The sequence below is a fragment of the Engraulis encrasicolus genome, chromosome 23 (assembly GCF_034702125.1).
Source record: "Engraulis encrasicolus isolate BLACKSEA-1 chromosome 23, IST_EnEncr_1.0, whole genome shotgun sequence".
NCBI lineage: Eukaryota > Metazoa > Chordata > Actinopteri > Clupeiformes > Engraulidae > Engraulis > Engraulis encrasicolus.
In genome coordinates, this window is record NC_085879.1 from 45110361 (window position 1) to 45131777 (window position 21417).

General features: G+C 43.1%; 1 pseudogene; it reads left to right on the plus strand.

Annotated features, from left to right (window-relative positions):
- The window catches only part of LOC134440033 (histone acetyltransferase p300-like), a 43263-nt pseudogene that overhangs the window by 12808 nt on the left and 9038 nt on the right, over nucleotides 1-21417 (plus strand).

Below are 21417 nucleotides of genomic sequence, written 5' to 3' on the forward strand. Positions count from 1 at the left end.
CTATGGTCTTCTGTTTGCTTTTTGAATGCAGGAAAAAATGATGTTCCCCATAGTATTCATCATCATCATCATTATTATTATTATTATTATTATTATTATTATTATTATTATTATTATTATTATTATTGATTTACTTTCTTCCAGATATAAAGTTTTTAAGTTGTGAATAAAATGATGGCCTGACTGAAAAAAAAGCTGGTACTCATGATCCAAAATTCATAAACTCAAAGTTGCATGTTGGGTGCTAAATATCGCATAGGCTTTATACAGCCATATTTGTGTATAGGTATCCTAGGTTTCTTTGTGCTTCAGGGATATTCTGAGCAAATCAAGTTAAGTGATCACCCAGGCTTTATTTACAATAACTTGTAACAATAAGTTATGTTTCATTGCAACTTGAAGGGCATTTCCACCCTTTATCTTAAAAAAGCCCGGATTTAGCTGTCCATTGGCTAAAAGTGTGTTTATTACATAGTGTGTCGTTAATCTGGCAACCGAATACTTAGCTCACTGGTTTCTCCTCTTTATGCTGAATCCATACATATCTCATATGTTAAATTTGGTTTAACTAATCAAAAGTTATAGCAGTTTATATATTTTAGAGCGCCACCCGCAGGCCATTTTTTTATCTGTGTGTTTGACACTCGAACTCAAATTGTTCTATAGACCCTAAACTTCAATTTGGAAGTGAAAACAAAACTTTAACACAAATTTGAAATGACTGAGCCTAATACGACCCCACTAGTGGTGTGATTGTCGACTTCGCTTGTCAAGCAATTTGTGACATGTCAAGGAATACAGTATATTCTTAAAAACACCTTAAACATTCAAAAGTATGCATCTCACCAAGTGGTCAGGGGTGTTCGCTGGCATTCCATAACAAGTTTGAAGGCGAAATATGGCCCCTGTGGTTTTTCTTAGTATTTATAAATTCTAGCGAAAAAATGCCAAAAATTCAAAATGCTATATAAAACATGACAGAAGCAATGTTTCGCTACAAAATTTGTATGGAATACCAGTGAAGACCCCTAAACACTTGCTGATGTAGACAGTGTTGAAAACAAATGCTTAGGGTGGATTTAGGAACATATTTGACATGCCGAAAGAGAGTCGGTATTGTACTATGCGCACGCATCTTTTTATTGAAATTCATGTGGGTAAAAATGACTGTCTTTTTAGAAACAAAAACTTTTAGAGTTACATCTCATCAAGGCATACAGAAGAGATTCAGTTATAACATTATTTTTAAATTTACTTTGTTTGATGCGCGTGATAGCTTGGCACACTTCTACATGTCATTCTGTGTGAATGACCTTGACCAACCACTGCAGTGATCAATCAATCTTCAATTTTCAAATCGAGACCCCCAGGTCATAATGTTATTGCTGAGTTACAAGATAATTGCCACACTAGTCTGAGGCACACTCAGTACCAAAGCATTGTCATGCTGATGGCAACAATGATAGGCAAACTGAATTCATTAGTTTTACAATCCAGTGCCACATTTGCATGGTTCCCATAATCACAACTGGTCTATCAGATTGGCACGATTGTGCAAAACAGCATGGGATTTCCCAGGCTAGTGCCATATGTTTTTTACCAATTCAACCGGGTGATCATTCAACCAGCCAATCACCTGGTTGAAATGGAAAGGTAAAAGCATTTGGAATACTTGTATGTGGCACTTGATTGTAAACTAATTAATCCAGTTTGCCCGTGACTGCCAGCCAGTGGTTATGCTGGTTGAGTGCCAGTCTGTCGGATTTGCCCCCAGTGCTCTCCTGTGGTGGTCAGTCTCCGTATGCTTTGATTGCTTATGTGCCTTCAGGCCCATGCAACTTTGCACCCCAATGTGATGTTACTGTATGTTCTTTTTCAACCTCTCTCACCATGAAATCCAAAATTGCACTTATTAGCCTTGGAAACAAATCCTCTGATTTTGAACTGCTGTGTCAAAACTGAGTTTCCAAAGCTGCATTTCTGCATTTTTTTTTCACAAGGGTAAGTAGAAAGCGATGTTGTCAGTCATTAATGCTTTGCATAGCTTGTGTTGCCAGTCCACACATCCCTTGAATATCTCGATTTGTTTTTATTTTCTGTGTACATGAATGATAACACCCTAAGTCTGATTTGAACCCTCCATATATCAATCTCATCCCTTTCCTCTGCAAGGTGTACAGCTTGCCTATATATGTTTTTTGTGCTTGCTTGTACGCCCTCAACTCCTCCCTGGGCTCGGCGTGCCTGCTCCTAACTTGTCTGGATGAACTCGTCCTCTTCCACAGGACTACTTTGACATTGTGAAGAACCCCATGGACCTGTCCACCATCAAGCGCAAGCTGGATAGCGGCAAGTACCAGGACCCCTGGCAGTACGTGGACGACGTCTGGCTGATGTTCAACAATGCCCGGCTCTACAACCGCAAGACGTCAAGTGTCTACAAGTACTGCTCCAAGCTGGCCGAGGTCTTCGAGGCAAAGATTGACCCAGTCATGCAGGGGCTGGGCTACTGCTGCGGCAGGAAGGTGAGGCTGGCTAGGCGTTTGTTTTTATATTTGTGTTGATGTACTGTGTAGATACAAAGCGATTACAACAAAAACACATTTTCAACAGAATTTTCCAAAGGACGAGTGAAGTCATGCATGGAAGTGAGAATTGTTTTTAAAAAGTGGATAAAACCACAAGTGCATGGGTATAGCTTTGTCTTTCAGCAGGCTTATGACCTGTGACAACTTTTAGGGTAAGGTCTTGCCGACCAAGCAGATTTCAAAATAGACCACTTATTTCCGGCATATGTATATTTTTTTGCACTACTGATGTTTGTATGTATGGTATAATTTGGTGGGTGTGATGTGCTTTATGGATCCCCTTGGGTTTGACTCAAAGCAGGGATGTCAAACTCAGGCCCGGGGGCCAAATCTGGCCCTTAGGGTCATTTAATTTGGTCCGCGAGATAATTTCAAATGTGTATAATAGCTGGCCCACATGCACCATCAATACATATATAACATGACTTGAGCATTACATTTTGTGTGTCATAGGAATACAAACAAGCAGAGGCCAATGTAACATCTCACACTCATTGTTGTATCTCCAGAAGAAAGAATCGAATGTCCACACAAGCATTTCCCGTTTAGTTGTCTTTTATATTTCGTTCAAGCACCAGGAGCATACATTACAGACACGGCAGGTCAAGCACGCGACCCGTGCAGGAGTGAAGCTAGTGAAACTAGTTGGCGTCTACCTTATATGGTAAATGCAGGTGTTGACTAATCAGAGGCAGGATTACACATGGTCATAGTAGAATGCCACCTAGTGGGCAATAATAGGAACCCCACATTCTAAGATATCATTTCTCCCCCACCTTTAAGCAGATAGTATATCATTTCACTTAACTGAAAGTTACTATTGTAAAGACATCATACATTATTGCAGTAACATATTCTTCATCATGATACAATTAAATACAAAAACGGGAACATTTTCTTTTTGTCAGTTTTCTTTTTTTCAATGTCTGTGTGTGCATTTTTTTTTTTTTTTGTCAGTTTTCTTTTTTCAATGTCTGTGTGTGCATCTTCTTGAAACTAAAGCTTAGAGGGTACGTCCCTCTGGTGAGCCCAGAGCGTATTGTTGCTCTCTGAATGGGAAAAGGATCTCACCTCTAACTAATAACGCAGATAGTCCGGGGGGCGTCTTTCACGCCCAGAGCGCCGCAACTCCACTGGAGCAGCGGACACAGCAGGTGAAGCTCTTTGCTGCGCGGAGCGTGGCACCTCTGCTGGCACCGGAAGGTCAGGTGGTACCTGCACAGCTGGCACAGGAACATCTGGAGACGATGGACGCTCCAGCTCTGGTGAAGGAAGTTCCTCCACTGTAGCCATGCCAGTTTCCACCGGCACAGAGTCGGTAGCACCATCAGGGATGTCCACTGACAGTTCCAACTCGCTCTTGAGATCCTGACTGGGAACAGTGTCAAACAGTCTTGCTCTCACTTGATCCACATGTCTCTTCATGATCTGTCCACCTCCGACGACTACGGTATAGGACAGAGGACCAGTGCTATCCTGAATGACTGCTGGGATCCATTTAGGACCGTAGGAGTAGTTTCTGATGTAAACTTTGTCTCCGGGTATGACATTTCTCAATCGTTTGTTTTTGTCGTGAGCTAGTTTCTGTTTCAGTTGTTTGTTCTGCACTTTTGTTTTCACATTTGGCAACATCACATCGAACACAGATCTGAGTCTCCTTGACATCATCAACTCTGCAGGGGACAGGCCTGTGGTTGCATGAGGAGTGATGCGATAACTGAATAGAAATCTTGACAGTCTTGTTTGTGTAGTCTCACCTTTGATCTTCTTCATCCCCTCCTTGAAGGTCTGGACCGCCCTCTCTGCTAGCCCGTTGGATGAAGGATGGAAGGGTGCGGACCTCACATGTTGAATGCCATTCTGTCGCATAAAACACTCAAATTCCGCACTTGTGAAACATGTAGCATTGTCAGACACTAGCATTTTGGGAAGTCCAAAAACACTGAAACTTTGTCTCAGTCTCTCAATGGTAACTTGGGACGTGGCTGTTTTCACTGGATAGATGTCTAGCCATTTACTGTGAGCATCAACAATCAACAGAAACATCTCACCTTGGAATGGTCCAGCGAAATCCACGTGAAGTCTCGACCATGGTGACTCAGGCCATTCCCAGGGGTGTAATGGCGCAGTGGGTGGTGCCTTTTGTTTTTCCAGACATTCTTCACACGACTGTGCTTCCCTCTCCACCTCTTGGTCCATGCCCGGCCACCATACGTAGGACCTTGCCAAGCCCTTCATCCGAGTCATGCCAGAGTGCGTTTGATGAAGCAACTTCAGCACTTGCTTTTGGCCTTTGGAGGGTATGATCAGTCGTGCCCCCCACATCACACAACCGTCTCTCACACTTAGCTCAGTGCGTCTCTTGTAGTATGGTTTTAGATCACAGTCCACTTTGCCAGGCCAACCCCTCAGGACATGCTCATGAACTTGAGACAGCACTACATCTCTCGCTGTCCAGCGCTTTATCTGTCCAGGGTCTAGCAGTGAGTCATCCAACAGATCCATCATCAACACTTGTTCATTTTCCTCTTCTCTCACCTTTCCAGCTACTGGTAGCCTGCTAAGTGCATCGGCATTGGCATGATGTTTGCCTGGTTTGTAAACAAGGGTGTACTCGTATGCACTCAGGTGTACTGCCCAGCGCTGAACTCGTGGAGACCCCATCTGTGGTATGGGCTTTTTCTCATTGAACAGGGAAATCAATGGTTTGTGATCTGTGTAGATGGTGAATTTACGACCATACAGGTATTTATGAAATTTCTTAATGCCGAAGATGATGGCTAACCCTTCCTTATCTAACTGTGAGTATCTTTTCTCAGCAGGAGACAGTGTTCGGGACATGAACCCCAATGGACGTTCACTGCCATCTTGCATTCTGTGTGACAAAACTGCGCCCACGCCGTATGGCGAAGCGTCACACGAGAGCATTAAGTCTAAATCAGCTGAGTAGTGCACTAGCACTTGTGCTGAGCTTAAGAGATCTTTTGACTTTTGAAAAGCCTCAGCTTGGCTTTGCTGCCATCTCCAGGGTACATCTTGCCTTAACAGTTCATGCAGTGGCGCTAGCAGTGTTGCTAAATTTGGCAGGAATTTGTTGTAGTAATTTAATAATCCTAAATAGGACTTCAACTCAGTGACATTTGTAGGAGTGGGTGCATCCATGATTGCTTTTACCTTTTTCTTGACAGGATGAAGTCCCTGGGCGTCCACCCTGTGTCCTAGGTACTCCACTTCCTCTTGTAAGAACGTGCACTTGCTGCGCTTCAGCCGTAGGCCAGCTTCCTCCAGCCTCGAGAGCACAGTGTGAAGATTTTTCAAGTGGTCAGTCTCGTCCATTCCGCTGACCAAAATATCATCTAAGTAGCATGCTACATGAGGTATTCCTCTCAGCAGACCTTCAATTGTTCTCTGGAACAAAGCTGGGGCTGACGCCACCCCAAAAGGAAGTCTGTTATAGGTGAACAGCCCCCTATGGGTATTGACGGTCAGATACTTTTTGGATGCATCGTCCATGAGAATTTGTAAGTATGCGTGGCTCATGTCTAGCTTAGAGAATTGCTTTCCTCCTGTCAGTGCTGTGAAGAGATCCTCTACTCGAGGGATTGGATACTGTTCCAGGGAAGAGGCAGTGTTTACTGTTAATTTGTAGTCGCCACATAATCTGATGTGACCATCCGGTTTCAGAATTGGGACCACTGGAGCAGCCCATTCGGACCATTTCACTGGCTCTATGATTCCTTCCTTTAACAGCCTGTCTATCTCTTCATCAACTTTAGTGCGCATGGCGTATGGCACTGATCTGGGACGGAAGAAGCGAGGCATTGCATTTTCCTTCACATGGAGAGTGGCTTGGGTGCCTTTAAGCGTGCCCAGTTCATCTTTAAAGACATTTTCATGTTTGTCTAACACTTTCTCCAGTGTCATTTTTTCTGTCTTGACATTTAGCACATTGCATGCTTTGGGATGTGCTTTAATTTCTTTCCAGTCAAGCTGAATTTTCTCCATCCAGCCTCGGCCTAGGAGACTGGGGCCATTTCCTCCGACCACCACTAGAGGCAATTTGCAACTTTGCTGCTTGTATTTAACTTTCACTGATGCGATACCCAGGACTTTAACTGGGTCGCCTGTGTATGTCTCCAAGCGCATTTTGGCTGGCTTTAAATCTGGCAACTTAGTGTCTTTCCATGTCTTTTTGAACATTTTCTCATTCATGACTGTGAGACTGCAGCCAGTGTCAATTTCAAATTGGATATCTTTTTTGTTCACAGTTAACTGCACTACATAGGGGTCAACTTTTCTCACATGCACATCATTCATTTGCCCCAATTTGTATTTCATGAAATGGAAAGGTAATGCATCATCAGATGAGCTCTCACTTTCATCTTGTCTTACCTCCACTTGGTGGGAGCGGTGGTAGGCAGATGGTTTCTTTTCTTTCTTTCCATCTCTGTATCCTCTGCTGCCGGACTCCTGTGCGTCCTTGTTGCGGCAGGCTTTTGCGATATGTCCAATTTTGCCACACACATGACACTTGACTTGTTTGAATTTGCACTCCGCGGCCGTATGCTTGGTTCCCTTGCACCGATAACACTCTGTTGTCGCTCCTCGAAATCCATTAGCCCCCTGCGAGCCCTTCTTCTTCATGAAGTTCACAGAGGCGCTTGGAAGTTTCAAATCTTGCGCATTTTTGTTTGCAGTCTCTACGGCTAAAGCGATGGACAGTGCTTTGTCGAAGGTTAATTCTGTCTCGGACAGAAGGCGTCTCTGAATACGCTCATCATTAATCCCGCATACAAGCCTATCTCTCAACATTTGCTTTAGTTTATCTCCGTAGTTGCAATCTTGCGCCAAGCGGCGTAGCTCTGCTACGTAGTCAGATACAGACTCGCCATGTTTTCTGGTGCGTGAATCAAATTTGTACCGCTGCACTATTTCACTGGGCTTCGGATGGAAGTGGTCTTTTAACAGTTTGACTAGGTCTCTGTAACTTTTGTCTTTCGGTTTCATGGGGCTAAGAAGGCTTCTCATCAAACTGTATGTAGTTGGCCCGACTACACTAATGAGCACAGCGCGTTGCCTCGCCGCATCAGTTATCTCATTGGCCGCAAAAAACTGTTCCAGTATTTCACAGTATTCCTCCCATGTTTGGGCTTTAGCATCAAATGCCACTAGCGTGCCAATTGTAGTCATTTTCAACTTACTTCAGTTCGTATTATTTCCTTCTTTTTCTTTTCTCCCCTCACCGAAAAGTCCAGCGTCCAAACTTCACAAAGAGTTTCCACTTTGAGCACCCACTTTAGTTCCAATCCGAAAGTCCATTAGTTGTGTTCATCCTCGTCGCCAGAAAGATGTATCTTCAAAGGAAAGAATCGAATGTCCACACAAGCATTTCCCGTTTAGTTGTCTTTTATATTTCGTTCAAGCACCAGGAGCATACATTACAGACACGGCAGGTCAAGCACGCGACCCGTGCAGGAGTGAAGCCCGTGAAACTAGTTGGCGTCTACCTTATATGGTAAATGCAGGTGTTGACTAATCAGAGGCAGGATTACACATGGTCATAGTAGAATGCCACCTAGTGGGCAATAATAGGAACCCCGCATTCTAAGATATCACACTCATGAAACAGAATGTTTGTGTAATTTGCCTTTGAGTATGAGTGAGCCTTTGAGTGTGTATACAGAAATTTAGCCCATTTAAAAATATATACTGTATATATAATGGGTTTGGCCTGTGACTTAATCCTATATTTTAATTTTGGCCCCCTGTGAATTTGCGTTTGACATCCCTGATGTAAAGGTTCGTTGTTTGATTTGTGTCCCTACCCCTACCTGTGCCGCTCCCCTTCCCTGCCTGTCTGTCTCTCTGTCTGTCTGTCTGTCCCTCAGCGGCATTTCTCTCCTCAAACCCTGCGCTGCTATGGGAAGCAGTTGTGCACCATCCTGCCAGATGCCGCCTACTTTAGCTACCAGAACAGGTGAGTGAAGAAGCTGCAGGCTCTCTCATCTCACTACAAAAAGCTACGATTAGAATACATGTGCGCGCACACGCACACGCACAAACACACACACACACACACACACACACACACACACACACACACATACACACACAGCCCCCTGCCAGGGCTAGTTATGAACAGATTAAGGACGCTGTGACGCCTGAGCAACTAGGAGTAGGCAAGGGTGAAAAGGTGGGTCTTCAGCTGCTTCTTGAAGGAGTCGATGGAGCTGGTTGATCGGATGTCGATGGGGAGGGCGTTCAATCTCTTGGGCGCATAACACACAAACGCAGTGTTGCCAATCTTCTTTCGTGGGGGGGTGGGAATCCTAAGCGAGCTTGGCGTCAGCGGATCTGGAGAGCTCCACCAGGGGCATAAAAAGAGAGCATGTCAGAGATGTAACTGGGGGCAAGCCCATTTAATGCTTTAAATACTGGCAGCAGAAACTTAAAGTCGATTCTGTATGAGACAGGTAACCAGAGCAGGTCTGCCAAGACAGGAGTGCTCTCTCCTTCTGGTCCTTGTTAAGATTCTTGCCGCAGAATTCTGAATGAGTTGGAGTTAACAAGATGGAGATAACTTTTTTGGCAGAACAGAGACGAGAGCATTACAGTAATCTAGCCTACTGGTGGCAAAATCATGAATACGTTTTTCGGGGTCTTGTCGGGGGGCCAAGCTGCATACTTTGTTAACATTTCTATGATGGAAAAAAGCACATTTTATTATCTTATTGATGTTGATTGAGGCTCAAAGCTCAAATCAGGGTCTAGGACCACTTCTAGGCTAGTAACTTTATCTTTAAAATGCATGCGTAGGTCACCTAGGCTTGAGTGAAGCGCTACACATTTGTCTTTAGGGCCAATGAGTAGCACTTCAGTTTTATCCTCATTTAGTTTTAGGCAGTTACTGTTCATCCATTCTGTAATGGCAGACATGCATTTGGTCAAGGCATGCATGGCAGCGATTTGGCTAGGCTCAATAGAGATGTATAATTGTGTATCATCGGCATAGCTATGAAAATCAACACTGTGCTCTCTGATGATGGAGCCCAGAGGCAGCATATAGAGAGAGAAGAGGAGAGGGCCCAAGCAACTCCAAAAGGCACATCATACTTGTTGGTGACAAAAAATTGTCTTCCTATGATGTATGTTTTGAACCAGTTTAAGACATGGCCGGACAGTCCTACCCAGGATTCTAGGCGGTCGATCAGTATGTTATGGTCTATCATGTCAAAGGCGGCACTGAGGTCGAGGAGGATGAATGCCGAAACTTTGTTTGCAGAAGTGCTGAGCCTGAGGTCACTAATCATTTTGTTAGCTCTAAAGCCTGATTGGATTTTTTCTAAGATATAATTTCCTGCTAGGTGTTGATTAAGTTGTTTAAATACAACTTTTTCCAATATTTTGCTTATAAATGGGAGGTTTTCATATAGGTCTATAGTTGTTCAAAGAATTTTGATCTAAATTAGGTTTTTTGAGTAGTGGTTTCACCATGGCTGTTCTGAATGAGCTTGGAAAAATGCCTCTGAGAATGTAAGTGTTAACAATTTCCAGTAAGGGTGCTGCTAAGCAACCAAGTATGTTTTTCAGTAAAGATGTGGGAATAGCGTCAAGGCTGCGTGTAGATTGCTTACTTTCCTTTTACAGAGGTCGTCCTCTGGACTAAAATTTTGGAAACCCGGCGGTTTCCTGGGGGGGGGGGGGGTTAAGTCTCCCCTCGGTATGTCACCAGAGTGGGCCCCAGAGGTTGCAATGCCTTCCCTAATGTCAACAATCTTTTTGTTAAAAAAGCTGGGAAATTCCTCTTAGAATGCGATGCTGCATTTAGAGTGTTATTAGTATGTGTTGGATTAAGCAGGTGATCAATGGTGGAAAAAAGAACTCTAGCATTATTTTGATTGTCTGTCATGATTTTGGAAAAATATGCTTTCCTTTCTGAGCATACTGCATTATTGTAGGAGATCTTATCCCTAAGGGATAGTCTGTGAACTTCTAATTTTGTTTTCCTCCAAAGACACTCGGTAACTGCATTTTGTTTTTAAGGCTCTGAGTGAGTCATTCATCCAAGGTGAAGACTTAGCTCTGGTTCTTGTTGTCGTTTTAATAGGAGCTACATTATCTAAAATTCCTCTTAAGTTTTTGTTTTCTTTGAGAGAAGTAGTTTTCCAATGTTGTATTATTTGGTTCTGTAACCCCTTAGCACAGAGCCTATGCTGTAACCCTGTCACCAAAATTGTAATGGATGTCTTCATTATGTTACTTAAGGCTCTCAGCACTGTCATAGCAATGTTGTTATAGGCCTAGTTGAGTATTTTCAGCAAATATTGAATAGGTCCGCCGGCGACTCCATCTGCAGTAAGAGGTTACATTGATTTCATATCCCTTATTGAGTGCATTTACTGTACATGCAGTTCAGGATCCTGAATATGATCAGGATATTAAGTATCCCAAATTTGCATTTGAGCATATAAATACTTTTTCCCGGCATGAGCCCTTATTCGTGATACTGAGAAAGTCGGGATTTGCTAGGTGGAGTATTCCGACAGAACCTTATCCTGAATACAGGGGCTTCCCATAGAACGCTGTTGCTGATATCCAGCCTACACAGATTTGAAGAGAATTCTACAACAGTCAAGAATGTAGACAGGGATATAACGGTCTGTGCTCATATAAACACCTTATTCCGAATATGATCATAACCGGTATATGCCCCATATTTGGGATATTGAACTTCATATAAACGCACTCACTGATGTAACTTCTGAATTGTTTTGATCAGGCTAGACACACACCACACACCACACACATAGTTATAATCCCATACCCCCCCCCCCCCCCCCACCCCCCCCCCCCCCCCAAAAAAAAAAAAGATTTCCAGTGCCTTATTTATTTTACAATTTACAGCCCTTAACAATGATTTAATGTGCTCTATTTTATGATGTGACTGTTGAATTGTGTTGGATCTCGGGTGATCTCAAGTCTTCGCTGATAGCCTGTCAACATCACCTTTTCCAGCCATTTCCATTTGCACAGTTGCGTCTTTCAAGTCGTTTCTGATTGTAGCAAATCTGCACAGCTGATCAGGGATATTCGGCTGAACATCGATACCACTCAAATTGATGCAAGACAGTGGTGAACATTTGTCATAATTGCAATCAAGGGATACTCACTGTTTTTTTATTATTCACTGATGTTTTGATTACCTTTTATTTTATATTACACAATGGGTATGCTTTAGTTTAGCTGTTACATCCTATCAATATTATGCAGTTTTGGAATTGACTTGCAATTCTGCTGTTCAAGAGCAATTTGTTTACGATGAAGTAGTAGTAGTGTCTTTGAGTACAAGTCACAATCAGCAACACTGGGGTGAATTTCTCAAAACCAAAGTTGCTTACTACATTAGCTACTTCGTTGCTTTCAATGCATTTTCCCATTGGCAACTACCGAAGTTGCTAACAGGCTAACAACTTCCCTTTTGAGAAACTCACCCCTGGTCAGGACGTTACTACTCTGAACATCCAAGTGCTTCAAACCGACGACAAATGCTACATCAAGATCTCATCTGCAGTTCACTCTTTTCAGTGCAGTTTACCAAAAAATGGGTTTCTTACTGACAGGTACCACTTCTGTGAGACGTGTTTCAACAAAATCCAGGCCGAGAGCGTTTCCCTGGGAGACGACCCCTCGCAGCCTCAAACGTGAGTATTGTTGGCTTTCTTGAACTCTCCTTTTTTGTGTTAGATCTTAGTCTTCTCTAGCTCTGCGCTTAATTAATATTAGCTGCTAAAAATTTTAGAGAGGTGGGACCAAGTCACTAATGTGCAAGTCCCAAGTAAGTCTCAAGTCTTTCCACTCAAGTCCGAGTCAAGTCACAAGTCAAGACACATCTGACCAAGTCAAGTCCAAGTCCAAGTCGTACCCCAGCCAAGTCAAGTCCAAGTCCAAGTCTCAATTTTTTTCAAGTCCTTAACAAGTCACAAGGGATTTTCTATTTGCAATCAGAATTTCGATCATAATTTCATAAGTATAATAATGAGACCTGAGTAAAAGGATGACAATTACTAAAAAAGTTACTGATAAATCAATCTAAACCCAACTAGTGCTTGTGCTGTGTAAGTAAAATGTCATTTAATTTCATTTTTTTTTTTCACATAAAAGGAGCAACCATATGCCAAATATTTACTGTCCAGTGGGCAAATAGTCCTGTTTGCAAGAATGTGTGCGTATGTGTGTGTGTCCGTTCCATCATCTGATGGCATAAACCTATTCCACTACTCCACCCTGGTCTTGGTGGTGGGCCGGTCATATCTAGTCAAGGTTGTAAGTTATACAGACTCTAGCATCATAACGCTAAGGACAGGACTATGGTTAACTTTTTCACTAGGAGCACAGGCAGGGCCGCTGACAGCTTTGGCTGGAAGGTTTTGTCAAGACATTAAGGGGGCATATTACACTTCCGACCAGAAAACGCGGATTCACACTTTCAGTGTACTATGTTTGAATTTACCCACAAAGGCCAAGGGTGAAAGTAGTAATGTCTTACAGGTGCTACCCACCCTCCCCCCCTCTCTTTACTGTAGTGTAACACTCGACTAATGTAAACATTTTGGTTTGGCTTTAAAAGACGCCATTTTCCCTAAGGTACCATATTAAGCTCACCATTCTCATTAAGATATGACATACAGCAGGGGTAATCAATTTCTTTTTTTAAATTGAGCTTAGTGTGTGTGTGTGTGTGTGTGTGTGTGTGTGTGTGTGTGTGTGTGTGTGTGTGTGTGTGTGTGTGTGTGTGTGTGTGTGTGTGTGTGTGTGTGTGTGTGTGTGCGTATGGGGGGTGGGGCTACACATGTGAGACAGGATGATGAGTTAACAGCACAGCTCAGCAGGCAGCCCTGTCTCAGCTGGTCCATGATGTTCACTTCATCCCATTATCTGTGAACCAAAAGCTGAGCATTGACAGTGTCATAACTGTGAACCCACCAATGACCACATGCATGGTGCAGCGCTAGGCTATAGTCTGCTGTAGGCTACGTGCCAACAGTATTTAGCCTAGTAGACACTTGTCCATATGGGCTAAGAAATGAGGACAAAGTAGGCCTAGTTAGTTGTATTAAATTCCTGGTAAAGTAATGATGAATTTCCTGAATTTCCCCCTGGGGATCAATAAAGTTACTCTACTACTCTACTCTACTCTACTCTACTCTACTCTACTATTGTTGAAGCTGATATCGGCATTGTCGCTTTCCCCCTCACATTCTCGCCGCAATGGCCCATCACCAACCATTTTTACTGCGTCACAGTCCAAGTTAACTAGAATTTAGTTTGCACAATCATTAATCCACGTCTTGTTAATTATATTAGGCTACTACTAGACTATTCGCCAGCACGCTGTCAATTAAACATGGCGTTAGCGCTGCAGAATGAACGAGGCAACCTCGTTCTGTGCTTCTACAGTGTAGGAAGAAGGAAGGTGTGTAATGCCCTATCCAACATTTCGCTCTCATTTTTCCCGAACGAATATGCGCCTCGCGCCATGCTCTCGTCTCCCTGTTCTCCCCAATCGCCCTCTCCTCCCCCACAAAGGCACTTGTATGCTGTTCATGCCTCACCGTCCAGGTCATAGATTGTAGCCAAACAAAGTTCTGGTTCTATGTTTCCTGTTTTTTGTTAATTTGGAAAACAGGGTTACATCCCAGTTCTCCGTGTAGCTCTAATGTGTCATTTCCAAGCAGCGGTAATTGCGACTCCAAACTCCCCCAAAATACCAAACAAAACATGTAGTTCGAACTGTGAGAAACATGAATGTAACATAATGGGATATGTGCCTTTAAACCGCATCATAACTGCCGTGCGTTCGTGCGCCATGTGATCAGCGCACACCAATTGGCAGTGCTTGGCACTCTTTAAATAGTTGGCACAGCCCTCTCGGAGAGGAGGTGGCAGATTTGTGTGTGCTCTTGTGGCGATTGTGCCCTTGTTGGGTTTGGTGCCGCTGGTCGGGTCGACTCCGTGCAGGGCCCCACTTCACGGGAGAGGGATTCCGTGGGGCAGGCTATTGTCTGTTCCGGAGGTGCGACTGCAGAGCGGTTACTAACTGTCTACTTTCCCGGCGCTCTGTATTTGGTATGTAGCCGTCGCCTCTGTCCTACATCGCACTCATAGATTTTAATTACAGAAGTGCTCACTATGGCTGTCACTGTCGCGTTATAGGAGCAGGTGTTGTGCGCCGTCGCCTTGTGGTTACGAAGACAAGCGTCGTTTTCTGCACTGTTGTGGTAGGTCACCATCATCTGCTCATAGCCTACTCCTTTAGTGTGCAGTATCTGTTTGCTTGTGTTTTACGGTAATTTCTGTGTGCAGGTACGTGGATCTCCACCTGTTGGCTGTCTGCGGGCTGCTGCTATAGCCTAGTTGCCGTAATGAAATGAATGACTGTGTGTGCGCGCGAGTGTGTGAGGTTCGTTTTCTTTGATTTCCTTATTTTGTGTTAAAGAGAAAGTGAGAGTTCTCTACCTGTTATTTGTTTTCTTGTACTTTTGTTTTGTGTGTTTAAGGTTCGCCCCACTCTGCTTGGGCCCTCCCAGTGCACGGGTTTTCCCCAACTAGCTGGTTTGCCGTGCGCTTTGTAGTGAAATTCCATTGTGCAATATTACTGGTGTGGGCTTTGTATTTTTACTTTATTTCTTTATTTTTAGTTTGCTGTGCTGTTTACATTTAGTGGGGAAACCTTGGCCGCCGTGGCCCATGTAGGGGGTGCGGGTGTCCGGAACCTTTATCTATTTTAATTGTCGACTACTAAAACAAGTGTAAGATAATAAAAGAAAAGAAGTGATTTGAACCCTGTCTTTGTGGTCTTTAACGAACCTGTGTTGCCTGTTGTTTACAATTACGGGTTGGAGTTAAACTATATTCTGGGGGCGAAATTCCTCCAGTGGCGTAGTCGTGCAAGCTGTTTAAAATTGCTAATTATTATTTTAGTAAATTACCCAAAATTGCCACTCTGCTACAATAAGATAAAGCGGTGTCGACACCACGAGATACAAGGTTCGCGCGCGCAAGGATTGGGCTGAGAGCAGCACGCGAGAGGGAACATGCCTTTTATCCACGGGAGCCGACCCATGCCCATGTCTTGCGCTGCTCAGCAGTAGCTTGCAACCTCTACCTCGCATTACATTTAAACTTCACGATAGGCTGCATTAAAGATTGCGTTTGAACTGATGTGGCTGACATGATAGTGTGTCAAGGCTGAGTTTTAAAACTTTCAAGGAACAGGTATGGCATTATCTTACCATTTGACACATGGGACACTGCTACTCTGCTTTCAGCTGGCTGAGGCGGTATTCCAGGAATCAAAGATAGCCCCGATGTCCTTAGAAATGTTTCGATTCAAGTCATCCAACAACAAGCAGTGAGGTTCGGGGCGCATAGCTTGTTTAGGCTATAGCCCTCAAGCGCAATGCTTCGCGGGAAGCAGTGTTACTTGCGCTTAGTTTCTTCCAAGTTTTTCCAATAGCCATGAAGTATTCCTCATCTCGCGCCTTGACCAATTATTTGACAATTTTGGTCGTTTGTCTTGTCTCTTTGCAAGACTGTCATGAATATAGGCTAAATTATTTCCCTTTCGAACCATTCACCCAGCATCTAAAGTAGGCAACCGGTGGAGCTCTTTTGATGAAAGCAAGACCAAGTGTTCTCTGCTCGCCTATTTTCGATTGCATGCTGGAAGACTAAGACATGTATAAACGTGTCTTTTTGTATTGATTCTAATACTCAACCGATGGTGGCTGGTCAATGCAAAGAATGTTACCGAGAGGTTACTCTTTCTAGACTGAGAAGCGCGAGCTTAACATGCATTTTCAGCGCGTGGAGTTGTGGTCGTGAAATAGCCTCCTGGGTTGGGGGAAACTTAAAAGCAAGCCATATTCGTAACGTTTACCTCGCCACATATCCATCATAACGTGGTTTTGTCTGCGATGGTGGAAATTATTCGCAAGGCTGCACTTCACTTTGAAGTGACTGACTCGCAAGCATAGTGTGTGGGAGCGGAACATACTGTAACAGCCTTCGGGGGCTGAAGGCAAGCGCATTCATAAAGGACAGGGAAAGCAAAACGGATAGGTAAAACAACAATAGATTAAGTCCTGTGGTTCGGTTATGTCAGCAGTGTGTGCTTTTTTATTTCAACTGCTTAAATAGCCTAATGTTCAACAATCAATGTCCATCACCATTTAGCTAAAATATTTAGACAGCTTGGTTCTCACTGAATTTCTGTCGTAAGCGAGGGGCGAGAGAGCGAGAGCTTCACGTGTGTAGCCTACAGACGCCTGTCACAGCGCCCCACCACACACACTTCCTACAACATTGATAGAAAATATTTGTTGATCACAGTGCAAACTTCCATAGCCTACCCTATTAAGAATGCAAAATGAGTTGGGGCTGAGAGGGAGATAAATTAACTTCCGCGATGGTTTAAAATGTAGGCTATGTTTGTTCTGGAGACTCGCAAATGGTGTTTCACTGTTGCCGCTGGTCGCCGCGTCCAGGCCAGCCGCGTCCGGCCGCATCTGGCCGCCAATGGCATAGCACCGCTTAGGACAATGACGTGATTCAAACAAAGAATGTGGGCGGGCTGTTGCATTCTGAAAACAAGGGTTGGACTTGTAACCGAATTTTTTTTTTAGACCCAACATGGCAAGTCACGCCAAGTCATTGAAAGTTAGGCCTACAACTGTCAAGTCCAAGTCGAGTCCCGAGTCAAAGGCGTGCAAGTCGAGTCGAGTCGCAAGTCCTTTCTGATCTTGAAATTTCAAGTCGCAAGTCTTCACACCGCTGACTCGAGTCAGACTCGAGTCCAAGTCACTGGACTGGAGTCCACATGTCTGGTTAAAATTAAATATTACCCAATACCTTGTACTTTTTTTACGTACTTTCTCCAGCATTAACCTTTTAGTGTTGATGTTATTGCGCTTGTATTAGTAGTATAGTATTTATCTCAGCTGGTGTTAAATGCAAAGGTATATATCCATTTACGATCCTGCATGCTGATGATCCGTAAGTGAAGTGTATTAACAAGGACTTGTCCAATCATTTTTGTCTAGTTGTGCTGTAGTCATGTTTACCCCCATTGTCTGGCTTTTCTCTGTCTGTTGTCTCTCTTTCCCGTTTGGTCCCCCTCTGGAATCTCAACAGGTCCATCAACAAAGATCAGTTTCAGAGGAAGAAGAATGCACTCGACCCGGAATTGTATGTGCCATGCCTATTTATAATCTAAATATCACATTTTCTTGTGTGCACTTTATCTGTCTTTGAAATAAAATATCTAATGTCTGGTATTTTTGTCTGTCCCACTCAGACTGGTTGAGTGCACTGACTGTGGCCGTAAAATGCATCAGATCTGCGTCCTGCACAATGACACAATTTGGCCAGAAGGGTAAGTTGTATAGAAATTTGTAGCTCAGTTGTTCTCAATTGACCCGTTTACTGTTTGTAAGCAGATATGACATAATTTGGCTGCGAGCACACCGTTGGAGTAGAATCGACCATGCACCGTTTGTTTGTATAAGAACTAGCAGGTGTTTTTTTTCCAAAATAAGAAAACGGATGGTCGCGATAACTGATGATGTCCTCAGTCCAATCAGTAGTTTAATGTCTTGTCACAACAAAAATCTCCTATGCTTCGGGAATAGCCTCTTCCCTCTCAAAATAGCATAAGAAGTGTACTTTTCGGAATCTCTAATTGTTATCAATGTACATGCTTCAGGACGGCAGGTCTTCTGTTCGTGTGTGTGTGTTCACAGCCAGTTTTACATACAGCTTCCCCACTCCCTATTTTACCCATGCCTGTGGTTCACCTAGGGGCCGCTGTCAAGAGAGCGCAGCCCATTCATTCTGAATCGACTCTATACTCCCCTGTTCATGCCCCTAGAGTGCAGTCCCACCGGTATTCAGCATTCGGCATTCAGTGAGGACATCGATTCTGAAAGAGTCAATAGATCCTTTTACTGTTTGTACACAGATGTGACGTCATCGGGCTCCGTGCGCATTGTTGGAGCACAATCAACCATGTACCGCACGTTTGTAAAGAAACTAGCCAGATGTTTTTTATGAAATAAGAAAATGGATGGTCACCATAACTTCATATATGTGGGGGGCGCCACAGACACGGAACAGCCTATTCCCTCTCAGAAATCCTAAATGTACACTTGTTACGCTATTCCATTTTTTTTTTTTTACAAATGTACACGCTTCAGGATGGCAGGTTTTCTCTCTTAAGGGTCTGCACTGTTGGTTGGTGTGTGTGTGTTTGAGTCAAAAATGTGCGCACAGTCATGATGATGTAGTTTCTAAAAGGGTCAATAACCAAAACACCCTTCAGCTTTGAGACATTGAGGGCCCTGTCTTCGATTTTCAAAGTTAAAATCGCAAAATGAGCCGCTCTGCACCTAGTTAATCCTTTTCTGTTTTCATTTTTTGCTGTGAAACTGTTCTTGTACTCACCCTTTACACTCACCTTTTACTTTCCAGCTTTGTGTGTGATAGATGCCTTTGACCCAACAAATCAAGGAAGGAGAACAAATATACAGCCAAACGTAAGTGGGCTAGCTGCAGCTGAGAATATGACTTTAGTTTTTTTTTCTATTTTTCCTTTCCTTTCCTTTTTATTGAAAGACATAGAACGACTCCCCAGACCCAAAACTATGTCCTCTGCAATAGTGAAATATGTAGTGGATGTGAAAAGACATGTAATGTATGTCACATTTTGCTTTTGTGATGATGATGATGAAGGGTCTCCCAGAAGTTACTCATGGTTTGTTTCTTTGTTTTTCTTTCCATCTTTTCACTTCTCTCCGGGTGCAGAATTACCGCAGACCAAGCTGGGCAGTTTCCTGGAGAGGTGGGTGAACAATTACCTGACACGACAAAACCACAATGCGGGCAAGGTCACCGTGCGCGTGGTGCACGTCTCCAACAAAGAAGTGGAGGTCAAACCGGGCATGAAGGCCAGGTGAGGGACCCTTGTGAATTAATTTATTTACTTGTAGATGACACCACTGATTTTAAGCCTAATGCGTATTCAGTCTTCTTTTAGCTTTGTCTATGCATGTGTGAATGTGTTTGCTTTTTTTCTCAAAATGGCTTAGACAAGGCAGGGAACAATGCTTGCCAAGGTGCATGCCTTAGCTTCAAAGCACTGTTAGAAACACTGTTAAGGCTTTTCATTAAGAGCTTGAAGAGTAGAAGCCTGCTTATTGTGGAGTAGATCTGCTTTGTCCAAAGGGACAGTCAAGCCGTCTATCAAATTGGATATCAAAAGTGGAAAATGTAAATTAAATCAACCTGTTGATTTCAGTTAATGGACTTGACCTGGGACGGTGGACTTGACTCTGTAGTGAAAAAAAGACTACATCTTTTATTCCTGGTGATGGAATGTTTATTATGCTTGGGTTAAGGTTAAGGCTGGGACTCGATTACATTTTTTAATCGCATAAATCTATAGGCTAGAAATTAATTAATTGAATTAATCACATTTTATTCACATTTAAATATCTGACTAGAGAACAGTGGAAAAAAAAACTCACATGGATTTTCAATAATTACAATAAATAGGCGTAATCTAAAAACATTATTCATTTTTAAAGAAAGAGAGAACTCTTCTCAATTTCAGCAGGCTGTTCACCATCAGGTGTAATACTGCCCTCCACTGGTCTAATCCAGAACTATGTGTAGCTATATTATACTGTGATTAAGATACATTTTTTTTAATCGTGTTAATTAATTAATCGAATCGCGTGATTAATTAATCAAAATTAAGGTGTTAATGTCCCAGCCCTAGTTAAGATCTATTAGATCTATTGCTATTGCTCTGTGGAATAAGGTTGGTCTACATCTCTTGTGTCCTGATAGTTACTTCACCAACATTTCACAAGACTTTTTTTTCACGTTTACCCAATCAGGTTTGTGGACAGCGGTGAAATGGCAAAGTCCTTCCCCTACAGGTCCAAAGCTCTCTTTGCCTATCAGGAGATTGACGGCGTGGACGTGTGCTTCTTTGGCATGCACGTGCAGGAGTACGGCTCGGACTGCCTTCCTCCAAATCAAAGGTGGGGACTGAACCTTACTGTAGAGGCTGTTGCAGTTACTCTACACTCTGTCAGTACAGTGGCAATATAATAAAATGTGAGCGTTATATATAGTATAATCTCCACTTGTTAGCAGCACTGTTATGACATGACGCGTACCTTACTGCCAGGATAGAAGTAAAATAAGTACAACATAGTATTTTACAGTAAAACCACTAGGTTTTTTTGTTTAGTTGCAGTGGTCTCAAACAAAAATCCTGCCTCAATTGCCATTTCCATCTTTCCTGACCCCCACCGTGGTGCTTCTCTTGCTTTTCTCCTCTGTAGGCGGGTTTACATCTCCTACCTGGACAGTGTGCACTTCTTTCAGCCTCGCAGCCTGAGGAAAGGCGTATACCACGAGATCCTCATTGGCTACCTGGAGTATGTCAAGAGTCTTGGGTGAGAAAACGCAATCAAATCCTACTCTAGGTCATTACAAACTAACCCATAGCTTTCTGACAACCAAGTGCCGGGGAAAGCAGTGTTTAAGACTTGTTTTGTTTTTGTTTACATGTTTTGGACCCATATTTTGTTTATTTTTCTCTACTTTTGTTGAGTATGTCTTTATAGATGTTTATTATCTGTTTTGTTTTTATATGATATGATTTATATATCACTTTTCTAGACACTCCAAGATGCTTTACAGACCATATGTATTATTATTGTTATTGTTGTCATTATATGAATGCCTAAAATTATGAGTT